At 42.0% G+C, this 26,898-nt stretch overlaps 1 protein-coding gene across 1 annotated transcript in view; it reads right to left on the bottom strand.

The window, feature by feature from the left end:
* KCNJ16 (potassium inwardly rectifying channel subfamily J member 16) overlaps window positions 1-26,898 on the bottom strand; it is a 403,319-nt gene that overhangs the window by 236,461 nt on the left and 139,960 nt on the right. The window contains exon 3 of the mRNA XM_081580874.1: window positions 6,326-6,408. The gene's annotated coding sequence lies outside the window, so the exon portion shown is untranslated. The remainder of the gene's footprint in view (window positions 1-6,325; window positions 6,409-26,898) is intronic.

Below are 26,898 nucleotides of genomic sequence, written 5' to 3'. Positions count from 1 at the left end.
TAAGAGGATGAAGCCATGCATCTACTAAAGGGTCAGCCAAGGTCTCACCAAGCGCAATTACCACTAGCTTCGGATGAGCTCTCTCTCAGCTGGGCGGGAAATAGCAGTATATTCAATATCTACAATGCCTTCTTTACAAAAAGACTCGCGCAAAGTTAAAATTTAAAAAACAAAGAAGCGATTTGTCTGATAACCAGGAAAACAATTAAGCAACATAAGGAAACCCTCAGATTATGCAGATAGTGAGCTTCATACATTAGAACATTAAGATAACTATTTCAAATATACTAAATAAAATAGAGGAAAAGGGGACAAAAAAAATGAATGGATAAAAAGAGAGAGAATTTAATAATTTGAATCTGAAAAAAAGGAATCAAAAACACCTTACAGAGTCAAAAACTACAACATCCGGAATAACTCCTTAGGGCAGTCTAGACAATGCAGAAAAATAGTAATTACCCAAATGAAGAAGAGGAGAAAAAGGAAGCAACATCCAAGAGAAGAAAATGCACAGGGAAACATTCAAACTGTAGCATGTTGTAGTTTAGCTTCCACGGTGAGTGGAGTGGAGATGGAATGAGGACCAATTTGAAAAAATGATGCCAAACAATTTTGAAACTGATGAAAGGGATTAAATGACAGATTCAGACATCTGAAAACACACAAATGAGATAAGCAGTCTCCTTCCGTCTGTCTCTTTCTCTCCCTCACACACACACACACACACACACACACACACACACCCCAGTATGGCAAACTTCAGTTAAAAGTTAAAAACAAAAAGAAGTTTAAAAAATTCAGAGAAATAATAAACAGTATCTAAAAGGGAGAAAAATTACCTTCAACAAAATATTAAAAAAGCCGGAGGGTAATGGAAGATATTTATAAATTTTTCAGAAAAAATAAACAAAACCAAAGATGCCAGCCTAGAATTTCATACAAAGTAAAAACACAAAATACAGCCTTTTTCAGAAAAACAACAGCTGAAATAATGCATTAAAAGCAACCCACAGTATAAGACGTTCTAAAAGAAGTTCTTGAAATAAAGGGAAATGGTTCAAGATGAAAGCAGAGACGAGCGAGGAAGGATGAACAGCACGGGAAGGCTGACGGTGCGGGTGAGCGCAGAGGAACACTGGCCGCCTGAAACAGCCGCCACGCTGGCTGGTGAGGTGTGCAATACGTGCAGAAGTGAAATGTGAGCGCACAGCTCAGCAGACAGAAGAGAACAGGAGAGATGGAGCCCTTGGACTCTTTGGAAAGTGGCAAAATGATAAATTGAGAAAAAATGTCAGGAAGGCAAGGATGCACGGCTTAACTCTAGAATAATCACTAAAAATTGACCAACTTAATGTAGTTGACATGTAAAAAACTACATTTGGAAACTGCAGAGTTACAGGTTCTTTTTCAGGTACAAATAGAACATTTAACATGACAGATCAAGATTTGAGCACTGAAGCAAGTCTCAACAAATGTCAAAGGATTAACAATCAAGCAGAATATTTCAAAACGGTGACATTAAGATAAAATTTAATAACAGAGAAATGTTTTGAAAATGTCTGAAAATCTCTCAAGTATGTGAAAATAAGCAGCACAATTCTAAATAACTCATAAATCAAAGAACAAGTGACAATGAAAATTAGAAAATATTTTTTTCAAATGATAATGAAAATATGACATATCAACACTTATGAGATGAAGCAAAAGCAGTCCTAAGAGAGAATTTAGTGCCTTCAAATAAATAAGCTAGAGAAGAAAACAAAGCAAAATGAATGATCTGAAATACCACGAAGCTAGAAAAAGAATAGCCTAATAAATACAAAGATAGTGGAAGGAAGGAAATAACAAAAATAAAAGCAAAGCAGAAATTGATTAAATAGAAAACAGCCATACAATAGAGAAAATCAACAAAGCTAGAAGTTTTTCCCCTGAAAATGTTAATAAAAGTGATAAAACAGTTACAAGATTGATCAAGGGGGAAAAAATAGAAAGCACAGGTTACTAACGTCAAGAATGAAAAAAGGACCCCACTACAGGCCTTACAGACACTAATAATCACAGGAAGAGGAGAATGTGAACAACCATCAGCCAATAAAATTAGCAATAAGGTAAAATTTCAAAAACTCGTTAAATCACAACTGGCGTGTGTGTCCTAAGTACTTCAGTCATGTTCTATTCTTTGTGGTCCCATGGGGTGTAGCCCACCAGGCTCCTCTGTCCATGGGATTCTCCAGGCAAGAATACTGGAGTGGGTTGCCATTCCCTTCTCCAGGGCATCTTCCCGACCCAGGGATCAAACCCTCATCTCTTGCGTCTCCTGTGTTGGCAGGAGGGTTCTTTACCACTGGCGTCACCTGGAAGCCCAATCACAACCTATCAAACCTATAAAAGGAACAAATAGAAAATCTGAATTAAATGTGCAATTATAAATCCTTCCCACAAGAAGGATCCAGGCCTGGAGCATTTCACTAGCTAATTTATCCAAACATCTAGAGATAAAAGAATAAGGAAATACTACCAAACTGAACGAATAATTAGAAAATGAATAATACAGTTAAGTCCAAGCGAGGTTTTGTCTAGAGAGGCAAGAGCGTGTAAACATCCAAAACTTGATGCAATCAAATCCACTACACTGAGTAGACAAATTATGCAATCATGTTAGCAGATGCAGAAAAAATATTTGACAAAATTTAACACAAATATATATGATTTTAAAAACTCATGGAAAACTAGAAACAGCAGAAAGCTTATTTGAACAGATGAAATATCCACACACAAAAACCAAACCTTATATTCAGTGGTAAATATGGAGAATCTTCCCCAATAGCAAAAATGAAATAATAACTTCACTATTTATAGTCAATATTGAAAGAGTGGTCTTGTCTACTTCAAGAAAATGAAAAAAGAAATGTTTGAAATAATTACTGTAAAACCATAGCTATTAACACAAGATAGGATTGGCATAAGTACAGAAGGGTACTGATACAGACCCACACATACATGCTCTGTGATTAACAACGAAGCCAGGACTTCCCTGGTGGTCCAGCGGCTAAGACTCTGTGCTCCCAGAGCAGGGGGGCTGGGTTCAATCCCTAGTCAAGGACCTAGATTCTACATGTTGCAACTGAGACTCAGCCCAGCCAAATCAATAAGTAGAAATACATACTAAAAATCAAGGCCCATACTGCACTGCAGAGGGAGCAGGGTGGCCCTATCACCAGACGGTGCTGGGGCAGCTGGACAGCCATGTGGACAAAATGAGTCAGCCCAGAAGTTGGCGAGCTCGGGGCTGCTCTGACCTGCCTTGTTATCGTTACAGCAGCCAAGTCCATTGCATAGTCCCCGCCACCCGGTATCTGCAGCTTACATGAGATCCAAAGTTGTTAAACAATCTTTTTCTTTTTTTGTTATCAGGATGAACATATGGTGGTCTTTTCCATACTCTTAATCTAAAATTCCAAATCCAACCACACAGAAGCACGTCAACCACAGAGTTCTATTCAGGGTTACTCAAGAATCAAGAAACTGCCTGAGTACCTGCAGTATTCTATTATGAATTTGGCATGAAAGGACTGAAGGAAGGGAATGGCATCAAACAGATGCACACAAACTGAGTAATGTTCGTCTCGCCAACTTAGACCTCACAGGGAACGCGAGAAAAAGAGGGGGTGGGGGGGAGGAATTTGTTGAAATTCCATGAGTTTGGATTCAATCTGAACCATATGTAGCTCCAGATTAGGTCATATTCTCATGATAGAATTGCTAATTTTGTCCTCAATTTTGTCTGCTGCTCAGTATTTCCATGATCTCTTATTAGCTGATCTCACGCATTATTTATTTGGTCTGTATTACTCAAAAGATAAGGGACTTCAAGTCCTTGGAGTTTCTGCAAGGTGTATGGAACTCAGCTACCTGGGTGCTGGGGGGAGGTGAGAGAGTCAGGTACAATGGAGCACAGACTCTGGAATAGGACTGCCTGGATGTGAAGTCTCCTTCCAAGCAGTGTGATCTTGGTAAAGTTACGTCTCTCTCTGCCTCAGTTTTCTTACCTATAAAATGGGCTTAATAATAGTACCTCCTTCACTGGGTTGTTGTGTGGATTAAGGGTTAAAGAGGAAGGTATGTAATACAGTACCCAACAGATGATCACTGCTATAAAGATATGAGTTATCATTCCTCCTATGTAAGAACCTACAGAAAGTTCTTGCCTTCTAAACTCCTCTGGTTTGGGCTTACCGTCCACTCAGTCAGTTCAGTCTCTCAGTCATGTCCAACTCTTTGTGACCCCATGGACTGCAGCATGCTAGGCTTCCCTGTCCATCACCAGCTCCTGGAGATTGCTCAAACTCATGTCCATCAAGTTGATGATGCCATCCAACCATCTTATCTTCTGTTGTCCCCTTCTCCTGCCCTCAATCTTTCCCAGCATCAGGGTCTTTACAAACATGTCAGCTCTTTGCATCAGGTGGCCAAAGTATTGGAGTTTCGGCTTCAGCATCAGTCCTTCCAATGGATATTCAGGACTGATTTCCTGTAGGATGGACTGGTTGGATCTCCTTGCAGTCCAAGGGACTCGCAAGAGGGCTTACTGTTAACTGCATGTTAACCTGAGCTTTGCATATATTGTGATTTGGAACAAATCACTTGTTTTCCCATTATCAGAAAGCAAACAGCACTTGCTGATTTCCTGTCAGAAACCCACCAGGAAGAAGAGGCAGAAGTGGAGAGTGATAAGATCGGGGCTTTGGAGTTAGTAACTTTGGTTCTGGGGGTTTTAAGACTTATTTATTTTATTTTTTGGCTGTGGGTCTTTGTTGCTGCGGTCGGACTTTCTCTAGTTGTGGTGAGTGGGGGTCACTCTTCATTGCTGTGTGTGGGCTTCTCATTGTGGTGGTTCTCCTGTTGCAGAGCACAGCCTCTAGGTGTACAGGCTTCGGTAGTTATGATGCACCAGCTTAGCTGCCCATGGCATGAGGGATCTTTTTGGACCAGAGCTCAAACTGGTGAACCCTGCGTTGCAAGGCAGATTCTCAACCACTGGACCACCAGGGAAGCCCCCTGTGATCTTGTTGTTTTAAAACTCCTCCTCCACCAGTTTTCCATGCGGCTGAGAGAGAAGAAGGCTGAGCCCTGAAGAATCAATGCTTTTGAACTGTGGTGTTGGAGAAGACTCTTGAGAGTCCCTTGGAATGCAAGAAGATCCAACCAGTCCATCCTAAAGGAGATCAACCCTGAATATACATTGGAAGGACTGATGTTGAAGCTGAAGCTCCAATACTTTGGCCACCTGATGTGAAAAGCGGACTCACTGGAAAAGACCCTGATGCTGGGAAAGATTGAAGGCAGGAGGAGAAGGGGATGACAGAGGATGAGATGGTTGGATGGCATCACTGACTCAATGGACATGAATCCGAGCAAACTCCGGGAGATGGTGAAGGACAGGGAAGCCTGGCATTCTGCAGTCAGTGGGGTGGCAAAGAGTGAGACACTACAATGAGTGATTTAATTCTTCTCATCTTTGACATGGAGACATGGCAGCACCAATTTCCTCAGACAGTCAGGAAGGTCAAACCAGATAATGCCTCCAAATTACTTACTGAGTATTTTATGTATTTACGAAGTCATAGGCACTATAGCATTATTATATTGTTGGTTTCATTTGGATCCCAAGATAAAAGACTTTGAACACCTGGCAACAAATACATGCTAACAATTTAAAATTACATTGTTAGTATTCCATCTTCACAGCAAACACTTTGCGTCTTTCAGGTTGGGGTTGAGTTTACTCCAGACCCTTGAGTCTTCATCCAATTAAAATACTCATGGGAAAAATGCTGAGGCTCTTCGTTGACAACACCAGGAATGTATGAACTTTAAATATCATACAGGACCCACAAAATGTGTGTGTCTAAACCCAACACTCTTTCAAATGCTGCATGCCGTTCACTTGCCCCAAGATTTATGAGCTGTTCTTAGAGAGGATCAAAGCTGAAGTTTTGTGTAAAATCATGAAAATCAATCTCATGACTCTGTGACTTTAGACTTTCTCAAAAGGGCAGCTCTGGACCGCTATCACTTTCCCATGACCCTGCTGACACCAGTACATAGCCCAGGAGTATTACCACTTGTCTGTGAAAAAAATAATGAAAACTAAATAAAAATAAAACCTCACAGAGCTGAGTTTCATGGGCTGTTGACACTGTGGATGTTCAAGAGTGAGAGGGAAGAAGAAGAAGAAGAAAAAAAAAGGTTTAACAATTCCAAACAGAGTTAATTAGCAATGAAAGTTTTGATGGAATGGAATGGAAAAGTCAACTGGACTTACCAAGGGCTGCCCAGAGAAGGGTGTCCAAACACCACTGAGAGTCTCTCCAACCAGTCTCTAGCTGGTCGTTAGCACCTGATCCCCTGGTAAGGACACATGGGTGGGTCATCAGTAAGACCAGAAGTTCTACAGACAGTTATAAATTATGAAAGGGGGGATTTACTTGAAAGAGTAAGCCAGAATGGCCTCCAGGAATTTCTGAAACATCCCACTGGAGCAAGCAGTGAAATCCAGTTGTTGTTAGCAGCATAGAAAGGGCCTCAAGGAAAGCAATCAGGGGGAAAAAAATTATAAGGTAGTGGGTATATTGGCTCAGACCCAGTAACATAAGACATTCATTACGCTGAGACACTGTAATTCTCCAAACACCCCTTAAATCTCTTGGCTGTTTAATATAAGATGAGAGTAAATGTTCAGGTCAATAAAATTATCAGCTATTTCCATATCCAAAAAGCAGGAAAGGTTTACCAGTGGAAAAACGTAGAGGTTAACCATGAACTTTTTTAATAAACAATTTGGCCGCACGTTATTCCACGCGCAAGCCTCCCGTCACCAGCGAATGTGGCCTTTCCAGCGTTTCCAGCAGTCAGGACAGGGCACACTGGGGCCCTCACAGGTTCAAGCGTCAGCCGCCACTTGCTGAAAGGGTTATCTGAAGGATGAGTGCTGTAAAACCACAGGCAGAGGCTCGGAGGCCAATTCCAGTTAAGCCTGATAATAGTTTTTGACATTTAGAGACATTTTATCCTTCAGAACTTTTGGAGAGCTGAACTGCTTGCCTGAATCTGCTGTTTCTATGGAGACGCAGAGATTTTAAGGTGTTAATCCTCGTTGACCTCTTTCCTGTTTCAAAAGGTTGACTCTTCCCCTAAAAATTCAGCCCAGAGTTAAGTGATCAGCTGTTCCCTAATCTCGCTTAAATTTTCATCTCTCGGTACTTCAGTGGTCTCCCCAGGGAGCTACTTCGACTCCAGAAGGTGTCCAAGAGAATTCACAATGAGTAAGGAAAGAAACTATTAGAGCCTGTGTGTGGATTTATTTTCAATCTAAGAATAAGAAGGAAACCAGTTTTAGCAGCAGTCAGAGTACCGCGGGGGTGCTGGGACTATCCTGACGCCCTTGTATCAGAGAGCGCAGAGCCCAGCAGGGAAACGGGATTCCCAGAGACAGAGGAGGCTGGCAGCCAAGGAGGAGACGGACAGCCTCATCGTCCTGCGCTTCCGTCTCACGGATCTGCTCACGTGCACGCAGTTCACCGGAATTACCGATTCCATCAGCTGGCTTTAACTAACTCTCACAAAACGGACAAAGGGCTTAGACGGTTCATACAAAGCAGGCATGGTTTGGAACCACAAGCGCGGTGCAGGGACCAGCGGCAGAGACGCAGCAGAGCTGTTGTTGCTCCGTCGCTAAGTCGAGTCCGACTCTTTGTGACCCCAGGGACGGCAGGAGGCCAGGCCTCCCTGTGCTTCACCAGCTCCCAGAGTTTGCTCAGATCCAAGTCCATTGAGTTAGTGATCCCATCCAACCATCTCATCCTCTGTCGTCCCCTTCTCCTCCTGCCCTCAATCTTTCTCAGCATCAGGGTCTTTTCCAGTGAGTCAGCTCTTGGCATCAGGTGGCCAAAGTACTGGAGCTTCAGCTTCAGCATCAGTCCTTCCAGTGAATATTCAGGATTGATTTCCTTTGGGATGGACTCTTTTGATCTCCTTGCAGGCCAAGGGACTCTCAAGAGTCTTCTCTAATACCACAAATTGAAAGGATCAATTCTTCAGCACTCAACCTTCTTGATGATCCAATTCTCACAACTGAACATGACTACTGGAGAAAACCATAGCTTTGACTATATGGACTTTTGTCAGCAAGGTGATGTCTCCACGTTTTAATACGCTGTCTAGGTTTGTCATAGCTTTCCTTCAAGGGGCAAGCGTCTTTTAATTTCATGGCTGCAGTCACCATCTGCAGTGATTCTGAAGCCCAAGAAAAGAAACTCTGTCACTGCTTGCACTTTTTCTCCTTTTATTTGCCTTGAAGAGATGGGACTGGATGCCATGACCTTAGTGTTTGAATGTTGAGTTTCAAGCCAGCTTTACTGACTTCTGAAGCCAGACTCTCGACACTACCACGTACTAAGCTGGTGAGTTTGGGGAAGTTACTTCATCACACTGTGTATTCGTCTCTTCTTGTCACATACGTTATAATAAGAAACTGTCATCCCCGCACAGTGGGTGTGTTGGGCAAATTAAATGAGTAAAGCCCGCAGTTAATGCTCTTTAAACAATAGCTTCTATCAATATCCTTCTAATAAGGGCAAAAGCACTGATGATCTAATCAGATTTGATCATGGGAAATTATCAAGACACTCTCGTTAACCATAATGAAATAATAACAAGAATAAAAAACAATAACAATAATAAAAAATAAACCTCTAAGTTTGAGCCACGTGACATCACTAATAGTACATGCACATTATAATAATTACACTTGCTGTTGTCATTCAGTTGCTAAATCATGTCTGACTCTCTTGTGACTCCATGGACTGTAGCCCGCCAGGCTCCTCTGTCCATGGGATTTCCCAGGCAAGAATACTGCAGTGGGTTGCCATTTCCTTCTCCAGGGGTCTCTTCCTGAACCAAGGATCAAACCCATGTCTTCTGCATTGGCAGGCAGATTCTTTGCCACTGAGCCACCACGAGATCATATAATAATTATATTATTAAATGTAATTATATAATAGATAATAAACATATGGAAAGAAACCCCAAGCATTTGGAACAAGAAGGTAAACCTGCCATTTTTTGTGTTTGTAAAGTCATACAATACACAATCCAAACTCTACAAAAATCTCATTAAACTTGATGATAAATGTTCAGAGGCCCCATTTGGGCCTTTTCACTTAATTGTACGGCATTAAGTCACTTCAGTCATGTCTGACTCTGTGCGACCTTATGGACTGAGCCCACCAGGCTCCTCTTCTATGGGATTCTCCAGGCGAAAATACTGGAGCGGGATGCCATGCCCTCTTTCAGGGGATCTTTCCAACCCAGGTATCAAACCCGCATCTCTTGTGTCTCCTTCATTGGTAGGTGGGTTCTTTACCACTAGCACCACCTGGAAAGCCCTTTTTCACTTAATGGAAAATAATAAAACAGTCATATTTTATAGGAATATAAGTACTGTTTCTAACAGAGTAATACAAGTTAAAAATGATACATGGGAAGCATTTTCATCAGGAAATTATTTTGCTACACACAGAGAAACTTTGCTGAAGATTAGAAGAAATTGAGAAGAAATATGAGATTACTGTTAGAGAGATTTACTATAGGGAGAAAAAACACTACCAACAGATCTTAACTAAGCATGTACTCGACAAATTATACTTCAATAATGAAATATACTTTTTGAACCAATAAATGAGATGTAACTTAGAAAGTATATTCCCAACAATAAATGACTACTCAAGTTTTAAAAACAGTTTATGAAAATGTTACATAAGGAAACACTGAAGAGAGGATGCTTTGAGTGGAATGAAAGATCCCAGAGTAAATTTACAAAGACAGTGTGACACCTAAAATACATTCACAGCAAAGAAATTGGAGTCAAAATGTACAAAGTGCTACCAGATGTCATCAATGTGCTTATTTTTACAGAAAATGCTTCTAAAAATATAATACTTGTAAAATATTATATCACAGAGTCTTTCTCATTGTTTTTAGTCTTATTTAAAATAACTGCCGAATTTAAATTTAAAGGGGTGGGATTTTTTCTTTTATTGTTTATATTTTTCTTTAATTGTTTACATTTTATTATTTTTGATGAACCGGGGTTCCCTGGTGACTCAGACTGCAAAGAATCCACCTGCAATGCAGGAGATCTGGGTTTGATCCCTGGGTTGGGAAGATCCCCTGAAGGAAGGGATGGCAACCCACTCCAGGATTCGTGCCTGGAGAATCCCATGGACAGAGGAGCCTGGTGGGCTACAGGCCATGGGGTCACAAAGAGTCAGACATGAATGAGTAACTAAGCACAGCACAGCCCTTTCCTGAGATGGCAAACAGCTAACAGCATTATGCTTTCTGCAGTAGGCCCCACACTCAAACCTGGATGCTCAACCAAAATTGTTAGCGACCATTGCTTAGAGGGCATTAGAAATTCTATATTTCAATAGATTTTAAAGAGATAGCACACTTATGATTACATGTTTAAAAAAAGACCTCTCATATATGTACATGATTAGCCCATTCAATTATCTTAACAAAGCTAGCTGGAATGAACCAATGAATTTTACACTTGTACTTCCTAATTTGCTTTTTTTTGTATCAGTCCTCACGTCCTACATCATCCTTCTACTCAAAACCTTGGCTGCCTAATTCATGCCGCCTTCTTACGTCAAGGGCACCAGCTAAATTATTTCTTAACGTCCTGACTTACAAGAAACTTCAACTCTGGCCCTCGGGCACAAGCAGGAGCATTTCAGGAAGCCAGTATCATGTTCCAACAACTATTTCTGAGTTTATATCACAGATCTACTTGGGCGACTGGAAAAAAAGGAAAGGAAATGTGGGATGTTCACCTGAACAGCCAATCCCACAAGCAAGAAAATTTAATACTGGAACTTGGGAAGGGAGAGCAGAAAAATATTCAGGTAGAATGGCTAAGGAGAAAGAAGAAAGTTAAATTTTCTTTTTAAAATGTATTTATTTTTGGCTGTGCCAGTCTTGGTTGCTGTGGGGGCCTTCTCTAGTTGCAGACAGCGGGGGCTGCTCCCCAGCTGCGGTGCTCCGGCTTCTCTTGCTGCAGAGCGTGGGCTCTAGGGCCCACAGGCTTTGGTGATTGTGGTGCGTGGGCTTAGCCGCTCCACAGTATGTGGGATCTTTCTGGGCCAGGGATCGAACCTGTGTCCCCTGCACTGGCAGGCAAATTCCTATCCACTGCGCCATCAGGTAAGCCCGAGAGTAAATTTTCTTTATCCTTGGTTCCCCCGGCTTGGTGGGAGAATGTGGCTCCTAGTGAATTACAGTAAACTTTTGAGATAAGCTCGTTATTGAGTACTATTATTAGGTGCTGTGAAGGTCTTTCTGAGAGGACACCTGGGTCCACTGTGCATGAGACAGCTGCTGTGGAGCAGGATTTTGGAGTCAATCTCACTTCTTTAAGGAACTGCTACAGAAACAGTGAACCAGAGGCCTAGACGGCCAGCTTTAAGGCCACTTTGGATCAATGAACTGCCTCCAGAACTTGTTTTCCTGGGTGTCACAAAGGAAGCAAGTCAGACCCAGATCCTATGAGCTCACTGTGGATGGAAACTCTGAGCCCACAGCTGGGGGACAGAAGGCAGTCTGGGTGGTGGCTGGGCTACGGTGTCCCAGCACAGCTACACTAGGTGTGCGAACTTGGGCAAAACCCAATGCTTCAATATAAAATAAAAAGCTAAACAGAGCACTTTGTTGAGTTCCGTGTTACGCAGGAACCTCCCACTAGCTCCCTCTCTCACACACGGTAAATGTCCGTGTGTCAGAGCCACTTTCTCAATTCACCCCACCCTCTCCTTCCCCTGCTGTGTCCACAAGTCCATTCTCCACACAAGTCCATTCTCCACGCCTTCATTTCTACTCCTGCCTGGGGCATGGGGTCAGGGGTTGGGGGCAGGTTCAAGAGGAAGGAGACCTATTTACACTTATGGCTGATTCACGAGGTTGCATGGCAGAAGTCAATAATACTGCAAAGCAATTATCCTCCAATTAACATTTTTTTAAGTTAAATCAAAAATACAGCCCATGGAAAATACCTAGAAAATGGGCATAATAACATTTGACATCCATATAATGGAGTTGGTGTAAGGCTCAAATGAGTTTTATCATCAAGAAATGAGGAAATAATAAATATTTTCTATCCCATACTATGAGATACTAGAAAATACATGTGTGATTTGGTCTCTGCCCCCAGTTCCTGGCACAGAGCTCCTGAAACTTTTGCAGTTTCCTAAGTGATAAGAACACTAGGAGCATCCCTTGTTCTAATATTGGTGTCTGACTTCTCTTCCTGACGCTGAGCTCCTAAGGGTAAGAAGAACGTTTCCTATTCTAAGGAGACAACTGTGGGTGGATTGCAGGATGGCTCCAGGGTGAGGACCAGTCACCAGAAAGACCAAGCTGTGATTAGAAGATTGAAATAGTCACCCCTACCCCAGTCCCATCCTCCTGAGATCAGAGATGAGATGAAGACTGAGTCAATGATCCATCACGCCTGTGTGATGAAGTCTCCATAAAAATTTCAAAAGTGCAGGAATTCTAAGAGCTTCCAGGTTTGCGAGAACACATCCACATCAGGAGGGTGATGCACCCCAACTCCTGGGGGAGACAGAAGCTCCTGCACTCAAGACCCTCCCGCACCCGCTCCTACGTGTCTTCATCCGACTGTCCATCTGCACCTTTCATCACATCCTTTCATTAACTGTAAATGTAAGGAAGTGTTTCTCCGAGTTCTGTGAGCTGCTCTAGCAAATTAATTAGCCCAAGGAGGGGTAGGGACTTCCCTGGTGACTCAGTGGTAAAGAACTCACCTGACAGAGATGTGGGTTCCATCCCTGGGTCAGGAAGATCCCCCGGAGGAGGACATGACAGCCCACTCCAGTATTCTTGTCTGGAGAATCCCATGGACAGAGGAGCCTGGTGGGCTACAGTCCGTGGGGTTGCAAAGAGTCAGACACGACTGAGCGACTAAACAATAATGACAAAGGAGGGGTTGAGGAGAACTTCCGTCTCCACCAGTGGGTCAGAAGCACAGGGGACAGCCTGCGTCTGAAGCGGGGGGCAAGGGAGTCAGTCTTGTGGGACCGAGCGTGTCACCTGTGGGGTCTGAAGCCATCTCCAGGTAGACTGTGGTAGAACCCAGTTAGATGGTAGGACCCCCAGCTGGGGCCGCAGAGACCTGCATGATATGGGGGGAACCTGCACGCATTTGGTGAGCAGAAGTGTCAGAAGCACAGCGTTTTGTGTGAGGAGTAAAAACACACAGAGAAAACAGACTGAAGTGAGATGTTTCCCTGTGACAGGGGGAAAGACTGAGGCTTTTTTCACATAGGATTTTCACAGCTGTGAAGACAAACATGTTAACAAACCTAAAGCATTTAGAACAGTGCCAAGCACTTCAAAGGTACTCAGTAAGTGGACTTATATAGGGTTCATACAAAGGACACACAAGGTAACATATAGCTTTGCATGCATGGCATGCATGGCATGCATGTCTGACTCTTTGTGACCCCAGGGACTGCAGCCCGCCAGGCTCCTCTGTCCATGGGATTCTCTAGGCAAGAATACTGGAGTGGGTTGTCATTTCCTTCTCCAGGGGATCTTCCTGACCCAGAGGTCTTCTGCATTGGCAGGTGGATTCTTCACCGTCTGAGCCACCAAGGAAGCCCCATGGCTGAGTAGCATTCCATTGTATGTACGTACTGGGTTGGCCAAACATTCATTTGGGCTTTTTTGTACGCTTTATGGAAAAACCTGAACAAACTTTTGGGCCAGCCCGATACTACATTTCTTTACCCACTCATCTCTTGATGGACATGGAGGCTGCTTCCACGTCTTGGTACTGCGAATGGCACAGCTGCATTCCTGTCGCATATTTCTCCTGGGCATGTTCTTCTCATGACAGTAGATGGCACACAAGGGAGAAAGCCCAGTCGTTTAAGAGCTTTTTAAACCTTTGGTTAGTTCATGTCCTCTAATATTTCACTGGTCAAAGCAGCCATGTAGACAAACTGAGAGCCAAGTTTATAGGAAGTTACACTCAACACAGCAAAGTACAGGGATTCAAAAAAAAGATAACTGAGGTCACAAATGCAATTTATCGAGGTAGGAGAACATGACCAGTCAGATCTTTGGAAACCCTCTCCTGTGTTTTACCATTTATGTATTTTATTGGTTTGCACCTATTGATAAGATTTAAGGTGACTAAAGGGTCTTTGTGGTTGTTGTTGTTCAGTCACTAAAATTCTGTCCATCTCTTTGTGACCCCACGGACTGTCGCACACTAGGCTCCTCTGTCCTCCACCGTCTCCCAGAGCCTGCTCAAACTCACATCGATTGAGTCGGTGATGCCGTCCAACCATCTCATCCTGTCGCCCCCTTCTCCTCCTCCTCTCAATCTTTCCCAGCATCAGGGTCTTTTCTAATGAGTCGGCTCATCACATCAGGTGGCCAGAGTATTGGAGGTTCAGCTTCAGCATCAGTCCTTCCAATGAATATTCAGGGTTGATTTCCTTTAGGATGGACTGATTTGATCTCCATGCGGTCCAAGGGATCTCAAGAGTCTAAAAGGTACCCCAGCTAAAAAAAACATTTGGACTTAGTTCAGAGCAATTTATGTAATTAACAAGTAATTTCTGGACAGTGTAGAACTGGCACTGGAGAAGGATAAGCTTTGATAATGTGGCCTGTGGGGAAAGTGGAAAAGCCCAGAGCCCTGGACATCAGGTAGACAAGGGCAACAAAGGAGGATGAAGAAATGCTGAAACTGAGAGGTGACCAGGCAAAAAAGAAAAAGTTCTCCTACATCTAAATTTGGTTCAAAGACAGCCCTACAGGCAGTCAGTCTTCTGTCAAACCTGTGTGACTGTCTATTGCCATTAAAATGGAAGCACCAGTGATAGTCTCAGAGGGAAAAAAAATGTATAGCTAACTCTGCAACAGCCGAATTTTATTAAGGAAGTTTCTGTGAAAACTGATGCTTACAGAGTTATGGTTTTCTCCGGGAATATGCCCAGCAGTGGGATTGCTGGGTCACATAGTAGCTCTATGGTTAGGTTTTCTTTTTTTTTTTTTTAATAAATTTATTTATTTTAATTGGGGGCTAATTACTTTACAATATTATAGTGGTTTTTGCCATACATTGACATGAATCAGCCATGGGTTTACATGTGTTCCCCATCCTGAACCCCCCTCCCACTTTCCTCCCCATCCCATCCCTCTGGGTCATCTCATCGCCCCAGTCCTCAGCATTTGTCTCATGCATCGAACATGGAATGGTGTTCTGTTTCACATATGATAATATACATGTTTCAATGCTATTCTCCCAGAACGTCCCACCCTCACCTTCTCCCTCAGAGTCCATAAGACTGTTCTATGCATCTGTGTCTCTTATTCTGTCTCGCATATAGGGTTATCATTACCATCTTTCAAATCCCATATATATGCGTTAGTATACTGTATTGGTGTTTTTCTTTCTGGCTTACTTCACTCTGTATAATGGGCTCCAGTTTCATCCACCTCAATAGAACTGATTCAAATGTATTCTTTTTAATGGCTGAGTAATATTCCATAGTGTATATGTACCACAGCTTCCTTATCCATTCGTCTGCTGATGGACATCTAGGTTGCTTCCATGTCCTAGCTGTTGTAAACAGTGCTGCGATGAACATTGGGGAGCACGTGTCTCTTTCAATTCTGGTTAGGTTTTTAAGGAACTTCCCCACTGTTCTCCACAGGGGCTGCATCAGTTACATTCTTACTAACAGTGTAAGAGAGTCCCTTTCTCTCCACACTCTCTCCAGCATTCCTTGTTTGTAGGTTTTTTGATGATGGCCATTATGACTGGTAAGAGGGAGACCCAAGAGGGAGGGCTATATGTATACATATGGCTGATTCACGCTGTTTTACAGTAGAAACTAATACAGCATTGTAACGTAATTATACTCCAACTCAAAAAAAAAAAATGATGCTTACCTTTAAAGTTGGCTTGCTCATATTAACCTATTTTCTCTTTGTGGCACGTGAACACATAAAGGCTAAAGTAAGTCAAAATAAGACTGGACCAAGGAACTTCTGTTCATTCAGATACTTGAAAATCTCTTGAACTGGATTCTAAATATTTGATTCAGAAAAACCTAAACCCTGTTTGTCAACTGCATTCTTTTTCCCATTAAAAATAAATAAATAAAAAGGCCTCCATGAGTATAATGGTGGAAATTCAATCCGTATGTTTTCTGATTCATTTACACTTAGCTCATCAAAATATTTTGTAAGAGCTGAGCTTTTTGGTGGCCAAAGATGCTTTGTGGTCCTTTTCCCCTTTGAAACAGAAAAATTGCAGTTTATAATCAGCTTGCATAAATGAAAGCTGAAGAACACTCCTAAATCTATTATCTCATAGGGCTGGACTGAACTATGAGGCCAGAAATTCTGTCTTCCTGAGCCGGCTTCCTCTCCCTCGTAATTTATCATCATACTCCAGTCCTACCTGCCTGGTGCTGATCTGCTTTTCACCACTCACATCAGCATCACTGCTCTCACTGATAAGGACAAACCAAAGAAAAGAGGATCAGCCTCAGGAATGATCCAGGAAAGGAAAGAGTAGGCTTTGGGCAAAAAGTTCCGAGAAATGTTAGAGGAAAATGAATGTTTTGGAGTGTGGTGTGATTCTGTAGCCAGATTTCAAAGGTAAAGGGTACAGTCTTCTATTCATCAAAAGTCGAAAGAACAGCTGTGCCCAGACAGAATGCCAAAACCAAGTCCACATTTATCAGAAGAATAGAAGAAGCTTTTCTTTTATTTTATGTAACTGATCTGCAGTCCTGATCGCTGAGGTGAGCAGCTTTTGCTCACAGCCCATCAAGGACGGATTTGGGGAAAATACAAAGTCAGAACAGAAATCACTGTATAGATAGAAATACTAAAAACAGTAATAGAACAAGGGAGCAACCAGCCAGCAAACTCGGGTCATGAGATCTAAATTATCTGACCTTCCTGAATACAGCAACTGAAAATTAAATGAAAGCGTTTACTATGAATTCATTTATTTTATGGGTTTAGCTTAGGTTAGTCACTAAAGGTGGGCTTCCCTGATGGTTCAGACAGTAAAGAATCTGCCTGCAATGCAGGAGACCTGGGTTCAATCCCTGGGTAGGGAGGATCCCCTGGAGAAGGGAAGGGCAATCCACTCCAGTATTCTTGCCTGGAGAAGCCCATGGACAGAGGAGCCTGCAGGGCTACAGTCCATGTGTTCACAAAGAGTCAGACATGACTGAAGCGACTTAGCATGCACTCACACAGTAACTAAAGGTAGAAAAACTGGATGATGGGTAGACATAATTGACCTTTTCATGTTTCTCTTGCAATGGTAGGCGACGCTCTCAGCTCTACATTCTCAGAACTCACGTAGTCTATAATCTCAGTTGCTACCTTTTGTGATTTGCAGGTCTTCCATTCCGCACACATTCCCATCCTCCACATTCATGTAACTCTCAGCAACATGGGATAAAAGTGTTCCTTTGGTTTTGACAAAAGCAGATCAGTTTCTCAAAGCTGACCAAAGTGATTTTCTTTGCTGTTTTTCACACAGACTAATTTTGTTCACTCTAATTATAAGGAAAACTAAAGCCAAAGTTTCATGCCACGAAAAAGATGGGGCCAGACTTTTTTCTTCTTTTTTATTGGAGTATAACTGGGTTAAAATGCTGTGTCAGTTTCTGCTGTGCAACAAAGAGGAGCAGCTATCTGCAGACATAGGCCCTCCCTCCTGGCTCCCTCTCCCATCCCCCACTCCGCCCCCCAGGTCATCACTGAGTACCGAGTAGCTCCCTGAGCTATCCAGTAGCTCCCGTGCGCTGTCTATGATCCACATGGCAGTGTGTGTATGCCGATCCTAATCTCCAATTTCATTCCACCCTCCTCTTCCCACTGTGTCCACAAGTTCATTCTCCAGGTCTACATCTCTACTCCTGCCCTGCAGGCAGGCTCAGCTGTACCACCTTTAACGGCTATAGTAGAGAACTTCCCTGGTGGCTCAGACGGTAAAGCGTCTGCCTACAATGCAGGAGACACAGGTTCAGTCCCTGGGTCGGGAAGATCTCCTGAAGAAGAAAATGGCAACCCACTCCAGTACTCCTGCCTGCAAAATCCCATGGACAGAGGAACCTGGTAGGCTACAGTCCACGGAGTCACAAAGAGTCGGACATGACTGCGTGACTTCATTTTCTAGAGGTGATATAATCTCATCTCAGGTATCTTGTATCTGTTTCATTTTTTATTTATTCTAATTTATTTTTTTATTTTTCTAATTTAATTTTTATTGTTATTGTTCTGCTCTTTTTTGCTCTCTTTTTTCTCTTCTTTTTTTTCCAATTTGGTGTGGAAGGTTGAGGGAGTGGGTCTATGATCCTTTGGGGTATTTTTTTTCCTTTTTATTTTTTAATTTTTATGGGAGTATAGCTGAATTACAATATTGTGTTAGTTTCAGGTGTACAGCAAAGTGAATCAGTTACATAGACACATACACCCACCCTTTTTTAGATTCTTTTCCGACATACATCATTCTGTGATCCTTTTTGACATATCATCCACATGGAAACCAGCACTCCAGAGGCCCAAATCCACCAGAACACAAGCACCGTCTGGTTCAGTACGGTATCCATCATGCCATGCAGAGACAGTGTTTCACTCCTAGTAAACACTCAATAACTGTTTGTCATGTGACTGAATTAACCCCAAGAGAAATCCCAAGAGATCAAAAGATAAGTGTCCACAAGAGCTTCCAGACTGATAAGGCCCCTTCATTGTAGTCTCTGCCCCTGAGCACGCGGCCGTGAGCGAGCCGAAGCCGAGCAGCCCCCTAGCCCTCTTCACCCTCCCGGGCGCAATAGAACAGTGAGACCGTCACCACCGGAATGCCACGTCAGTCGTGATCCTCCAGGGCTACATCTGGATCTTGTCATCATCTGTAATTCTTTCACTTTCAAAATCCTCACTCATAAGCTCCTTGTCTTCCCACTTGCTTTTCCAGCCGCTTTTATGATGACAGCTTTTCAACTTCACTGGGACCTTGAGTGCTCTGGACTTGCTGCTTTTCTCCATATCCATCTGTTCCTCTCCTCAGGGCTTTCTGTATCCAACTAAACTCCTACTCACTGTTCTCTCCGTGTCCTCTCCCAAGCAAACAAGCAAGGTAAGGAGAAAAACCCACAGAGAGGGTAAACATACTCCAGTATAAATACAAAACCAATCCATCTGAGCGGACCCACAGCACTGTCCAGCCATTCTGGTACAGCTGCGGTATCCAAAGTGTTGTCTACACAGCAATAACATCAGCATCACCTAGGAGCTCATAGAAGCGAAGACTCTTGGGTCCCATCTCAGACCTACTGAATCAGCATTAAAAACTTAAGTAAGGTAATCAGCTAATTTATATGCACATGAAAGTTTAAACACTCTGCACTATGGGGATTCCCTGGCGGTCCAGTGATGGGAACTCTGCACCCTCACCACCAAGAGCCCAGGTCCAATTCCTGGTCAGGGAACTAAGATCCCACAAACTGAGTGATGTGGCCAAAACTTAAAAAAAAAAAAATACTGTCCACCCATCACCATTTGCTAACCTTCATAGCTTCCTCTGAATGTACTCAAATCTAGAAATCAATGTATTTGCAAAAGGATGGTCCCTAGAAGTAAACACAAAACTAAAGGGGCAATCTTCCTGATAGTACAAAGATTTATCACCTCTTCTTATAGGTATTAACCTTCCACCTATAATGGTTAGTTCAGTATTAGCTATTTTTTCTTGACCATATTTTCATACTCTTTACACATTGCTGTAGTTACTTAAAACCTCCCGCATGATTACCAAATTGTTATAAATTATTATTAAGCTACTAACTTTCTGTGTAAGTTAATAGTCTATAATAGTATTAGGCATATCGGGACTGACTGCCTCCACACCCCTCTCCCCAAAGAGTTGGAAGCGATCCATTTTGCAACCTTATTTTGGCATAATTCTCTTGATATCATGAGGGTCTTTGCCAAAAAAAATTATGTAAGCAAAGTACTTTAAGCTAAAGTGCTTGCTCAATCCATGAATATAGTATTCCTTGAAAAAAAGGGGAGAGATCATGAGAGGGAGGAAGGAAAGAAAATGCAACATGCTTGAAAAAAAATAATCTTAGTGAACTCATGACAACCTCTGAAAATCTCTACTTTCTTTTTTTAAGTGCTCATTAATCAGATTTTTTTTTTTTAAAAAAAAGAGAACAAACCAAAAGTTTGAATTTTTCATGTAGCATCAAGTTTCCAGAGCCATACACTTTATCAAATTTTTGCATTCCTGTTTAATTTATTTACACCTTTGGGTACTCAAACAAATGCAGTCTTTCTGACAAAAGAAACACAAAAATCATCCACAGGCATGTAGATGTCCTGGATCACCACTTAAAAGAGACCACCATATCAGGGCTTTTGGTTGAACCAAAGAAATGCTTTAATTTACAGCAGTTAGAAATAGATCAGAATGGAGACTATTTTGCACATTACATGAAGTCCATTAATTTGTACTCTGATCAACATTTTTGGAAAGAGAAAGCAGTCATGGCATCCTGTCTTTCATTGGACGACTTCCTTTGTCATCTCTTGTCTTGGGACAATCTGAACTAATCTTCAACCCACGCAATGATGTTAGGCAATGTTTGGAACTTTATCTCTCATATCAAATTTCAAAGATTTAATATAACACATGTTATAATTTAAGAATATTAAAGGGGACCCAGGACAGAACATTGAGGTTTGACACCATATGGACATGTCCTACATTTGATTCTTAAACAGCCAAGTTTTGCTACCACTAGGAGGAAAGTATTGTTATGACATTACATAGATGAGCAAATTTAACACTGAGCCTTCTCAAGACAAAATCAAACTGAGAGTCATCCTAAAGGAGATCAGTCCTGGGTGTTCATTGGAAGGACTGATGTTGAAGCTGAAACTCCAATACTTTGGCCACCTCATGTGAAGAGTTGACTCACTGGAAAAGACCCTAATGCTGGGAAGGATTGGGAGCAGGAGGAGAAGGGGACGACAGAGGATGAGATGGCTGGATGGCATCACCGACTCAATGGACATGGGTTTGGGTAGACTCCGGGAGGCCTGGCGTGCTGCGGTTCATGGTGTTGCAAAGAGTCAGACACGACTGAGCAACTGAACTGAACTGAACTGAGCAATTGGGTGATAGTTGAGAAGGTTTCTAAAACTTTACTATTCTGTAGAGAAGGCACTATGTGAATTCAGAATAGCAGGGTGCAGATTATAAATAAAGTATAACAGCATAATGATGGTTAAGAATTTATGCTATACAGAGAAAGACAAATATCATATGATATAGCTTATATATGGAATCTTAAAAAATGATACAAATGAACTTATTTACAAAACAGAAATAGACTCTATAGAAAACGAATGTATGATTACTGGGAAGGGGTGGAGGGATAAATTGGGAGGTTGGGATTGACACATATACACTACTGTATGTAAAATAGATCACTACCAAGGACCTACTGTAACGCACAGAGAATTCTACTCCGTACTCTGTGATGACCTATATGGGAAAAGACACCTATAAACAGGGGATATATATATATATATCTGACCCACTTTGCTGTATACCAGAAGCTAACACAACATTTAAGTCAACCATACTCAAGTAGAATTTTTTAAAAAAGAACTCATGCTATAAAATCAGACCATCTTAATTTATCACAGCTCCATCACTTACTCTGTGACATGCGTTACTTAAAATCACAGTACCTCTATATCCTCATCTACAAAATGAGATGATAATGCTACCCACATCATGATATTGCTTTGTGGATTAAAATGAATGGCTGCACAGCAGGCACTTAAACAGTGCTTTGCATAAGCCTTCACTAAATGTAAGCTATATTTATGTTCATTGTAACCCTGTACCTTATGCTTAGATCAAAAAGACTAGAAGAAAATATACTCAAACCTGTCTATAATATTCTGCAATGTCTACCATGAATGTCTACAATGGTTTAAACAATTAGCCCATGCTACTCTAATAACTGGGGTGAGGTGGATGGGTGGGTACTTAGGGAAAATATTCCAGTTATCCTTCTGTACTCCAGAGGTTTGGTCTTCTTGCTTTCATATATCTTGAGATGATATTTAATAAGCAGCTTTGCCAGTGGTAATCAGGCGCAAAGAAAAATTATCCAGCTTATGCAACTCAAACTCACATGAAAGTGATTTGTGTCAAAGAACCGACAGAGTAATTTATGAGGCCTTGACCGCCAAGAAGACTGATATTCAGGTTGGCTCTTCAACACATTCTCTTTGTAGGAGAGAAGTCTGCTCCGGAAACCAAATGAAGATCAAGCTGACTGGTGAGTAAGAGCTGGGAGAGGCTGAAGAAATAGCCCTACGCACGAAACCCGCAGTTCTACCGTAAAAATGTGTCTCTTTCCTGAAGGGCCGTGGAGATACACTCCCCTAGTCTTTTCCAAGTTCTCTCTTCAATTCTTTATTAGTATTAATATGACTCTTTCCTGCTTGTTTCAGAGAAAGAGCCTTTGATAAGCATTCATCAAACTCCAATCAAGGAGGCTGTGACTCGAAGCCTAACCTCATGTAACCCTTTAGTCTCCATGACTCCAAAAGAGCCGAGATCAGGTCTCAGAAGAGATCAGTTAATGCCTCTCACTATTTGATATACTGTGCCATCACATGTATCAGTAAATTCATTTCATTCAATCACAAACAAAAGGAGGAATTCCTAAGGAAGGTATACAAATGCACTATGTGTAAATGATGATGAAAATTCAACCACAGTCCTCAGCATGTCTGAGCCCATTATTATCTTCAGAAGCTCTACTAATCTTAAATGCTATAGGTGCTTCAAATTTTATCCAGAAGTTGTTTGAGTTCACCCCACAAACATCCTGCATTTATTCCATTATGAACCGTGCATTGAGCAACACATCCATTTCAGAGACAAGAATCTAGAATTCTCTACACTTGATACGGGAGGGATCAAATGATACATTGGAAAGAGAGATGCATTCACAGACAAATTAACTAATCAAAATAGGGTGGGAGGAGAAAGCGGTTAACACTGGCCCAATGAGGTTTCCACATTCGACCATGTATGGAAATATTACAAATACAGTCCATGCTGAATTGTAAGAAAAGAAAAGACATCTGGGTAATTATTTTGAATCTTCTTCATTAAAAAAATTACAGACGGGAATAGGCACAGAAAAGCCTGGAGAATCAACAAAATATTATGTATGTTTGTAAATATTTCCCTAAATATTATCAATCACTGAGCTGTGTCATCTCCTCATTTCTTATTCAGTCAAATATGCTAGCCACATTTCAACCAAAGATGCTTGCTTAATACACAAATATATCTTAATACACTACACACTCTTGCATTTGAGAAAATCTCCAGATGCCAAATGGAGCCAACTGTTAAATAATAAATCATAATATGTGTTAGCAAACTTTCAAATTGAGCTGCTGTTCCTCTCCCCTCCCCCAATCTCAAGATTCCTCCATGTTATTGTTTTGCATATGTTTGAGGAACACATTGTGTAATGGATGAAAAATGTGGACGAAGGTTTTGAAGTCCTTTATTTCTAAAAATAGTGCCACCACTTGAGAAATAAACATGATGTCTAGGAATGGGCTGATTTTTTACAAATATGCAGAATTTTCAAGTTGCCTTAGATGATTCAAAAATCTCCACTTACATAACACCAACCACTCTTAGAATAGTTTAGGAAACGTAACACATCCAACTCTGGACAATTCATAACAAGGGCGAAAAGCCAGATCCCCTCAAACCAAATATGATAAATACGAGGCTTTGTTTTCCATAGATCCTAATACAATACAGTTGATGGAACTCAAAGAGAAACTTGAGGTTCTAGTACTTTACCGTGCAATGGACCAGCTGCCTAGTCTGCACCCCGTGGAAGAGCAGCTCCCCCCAGGAATCTTTATGTGGTTCCCCAAACTGAATGAATGCTCCCTCAGGCTCCCACACCAATAGTAAAAATGCTTTATTCATGTCTACTTGGGTAGATTAGATATTTCTTGATGGCTGAAACCCTGCCAAGTTCATCTCTAATAAGGCCCAGGACAGGTTATCCATCAGGACCATAGAGCCAAAGCTGTGGTTTTTACAGTGAGAGTAGGACCATAAAGAAGGCTGAGCACCGAAGAACTGATGCTTTCTAATTGTGGTGCTGGAGAAGACTCTTGAAAGTCTCTTGGACTACAAGGAGAACAAACCAGTCAATCCTAAAGGAAATCAACCTGAATATTCATTGGAAGGACTGATGTTGACATTCAATACTTTGGCCACCTGATGTGAAGAGCCAACTCATTGGAAAAGACCCTGATACCGGGAAAGATTGAAGGCAAAAAGAGAAGGAGACAGCAGAGGATGAGACGGTTGGATGGCATCACTGACTTAATGGACATGAATCTGATCAAACTGCAGGAGACGGTAGAGCTGTCCTGGCTGCGGTCCAGGGGTTACAAAGAGTCAGACACAACCTAGCAACACAACAACAACAACAGCAAAAGATGTTCTGAGATCACCTGGACCCTCTCTCCATCTCTCCAGGATCATGCCTTCCACCCTCCACGTTCCATTTTATTCCTTATTCATTTTGGTATCTCCGTACATCCTGTTACTTTTCTCTGGAAGATGCCCCTCCCCCCACCCTACCCACCTCCACACTATACTCGATTCCACCACTTTTCATGTTTATAGTAATGTGTTCACATATCTATCTCCCTGTCTCCAGTTTGTGAACTCACTGATGATAGAAACTACATCAAATCTTAAATCTATTCATCTTTACCCAGGGCTAGTGGAGATCTGTGAAAGATCTGTGAAAGAACAGGAGTCATCTAAGTGAGACTCAAACATAAATAAGGTAGTCATATACTCTAAAGTGGGCTTCCCAGATGGCTCAGTGGGTAAAGAACCCACCTGCCAATGGCCGGAGACACAAGAGACTTGGATTTGATTCCTGTGTGGGAAGATCTCATGGAGGAGGGCATGGCAACCCACTCCAGTATTCTTGCCTGGAGTATCCCATGGACAGAGGAGCCTGGTAGGCTACCGTCCATGGGGTCACAAAGAGTCAGACATAAGTGAGCAACTGAGCATGCACACAGACTAGTTTCGGGTGGACAGCATAGTGATTCAGTATTTTTGCAGACTATACTCCATTATAACAAGCTCGAATCAAGATTGCCAGGAGAAATATCAATAACCTCAGATATGCAGATGACACCACCCTTATGGCAGAAAGCCAACAGGAACTAAAAATCTCTTAATGAAAGGGAAAGAGGAGAGTGAAAAAGTTGGCCTAAAGCTCAACATTCAGAAAATTAAGATCATGGCATCTGGTCCCATCATTTCATGGCAAATAGATGGGGAAACAGTGGAAACAGTGGCAGACTTTATTTGGGGGGCTCCAAAATCATTGCAGATGGTGACTGCAGCCATGAAATTAAAAGACACTTACTCCTTAGAAGAAAAGTTACGACCAACCTAGACAGCATACTAAAATGCAGAGGCATTACTTTGCCAACAAAGGTCTGCCTAGTAAAGGCTATGGTTTTTCCAGTAGTCATGTATGGATGTGAGAGCTGAGCTGTGCCAAGGAATTGATGCTTTTGAACTGTGGTGTTGGAGAAGACTCTTGAGAGTCCCTTGGACTGCAAGGAGATCCAACCAGTCCATCCTACAGGAAATCAGTCCTGAATATTCATTGGAAGGACTGATGTTGAAGTTGAAACTCCAATACTTTGGCCACCTGATATGAAGAGCTGACTCATTTGAAAAGACCCTGATGCTGGGAAAAATTGAAGGTGGGAGGAGGAGGGGATGACAGAGGATGACATACTTGGATGGCATCACCGATTCAAGGGACATGAGTTTGAGTAAACTCCGGGAGTTGGTGATGGACAGGGAGGCCTGGCGTGCTGCAGTCCATGGGGTCACAAAGAGTTGGACACGACTGAGCGACTGAACTGAACTGAAGTCCATTATAAGTTATGGTAATACTTATAATTCCTTGGGCTATACAGTAGATCCTTGCTGTTTATCTACTCTATCCATAGTACTGTGTATCTGTTAATCCCATACCCCTAATTTACCCTCTCCCCTTCCCCTTTGGTAGCCACCAAATTGCTTTCTAGTCTCAGATCATTGTATTAACACTGATGATTTAGATTTCACTTAGATAAATGACCTGGAACAACACTGTCTAAGGCAAAGCCCTCGAGTCTTTGGGAGTTCTGTTAATTCCATAAAACTATGCAAAATGGGGGCAGAGGTGTTCATGAACATATTAAGAGGAAGTGGCTAGAACTCAGACCTTCAGGAAGCCCAGGAACTCAGCTAAGAGAACATAATGCATAAGGCTTGAGAGGCAAATACAAGCACCCCTACAGCTGCCCCAAGGAGTAGCTGAAAATATCTAACTTCTCAAACACAGTTAAGTTTTTCATATTCAAACATTACAATTCCGTTTGCTAAAAGCGTCTTGGAAATTCCCTTGATGTTTGCGAGACCAGATTAGCCCATGTGATGGAATGATCACGTGATGAAAAACAGATGAAAAACATTCTATAGAACACACTGAAAAAAAAAAATTAAAAGAACACACTGCTAGGAAATGGATTCTATTTTCAGCTTTTAGCTTTGTCATAAGTCTTGCTTTCCCTGTGGTTACACTGGCTCGTTGCCAACATCCTCTGAGGGTGACT

The sequence above is a fragment of the Giraffa tippelskirchi genome, chromosome 3 (genome assembly GCF_054371585.1).
Source record: "Giraffa tippelskirchi isolate mGirTip1 chromosome 3, T2T-mGirTip1v1.2.pri, whole genome shotgun sequence".
Lineage (NCBI taxonomy): Eukaryota > Metazoa > Chordata > Mammalia > Artiodactyla > Giraffidae > Giraffa > Giraffa tippelskirchi.
The sequence above is the reverse complement of the archived record's forward strand: the minus strand, read 5'-3'. Positions and strand labels throughout refer to the sequence as shown.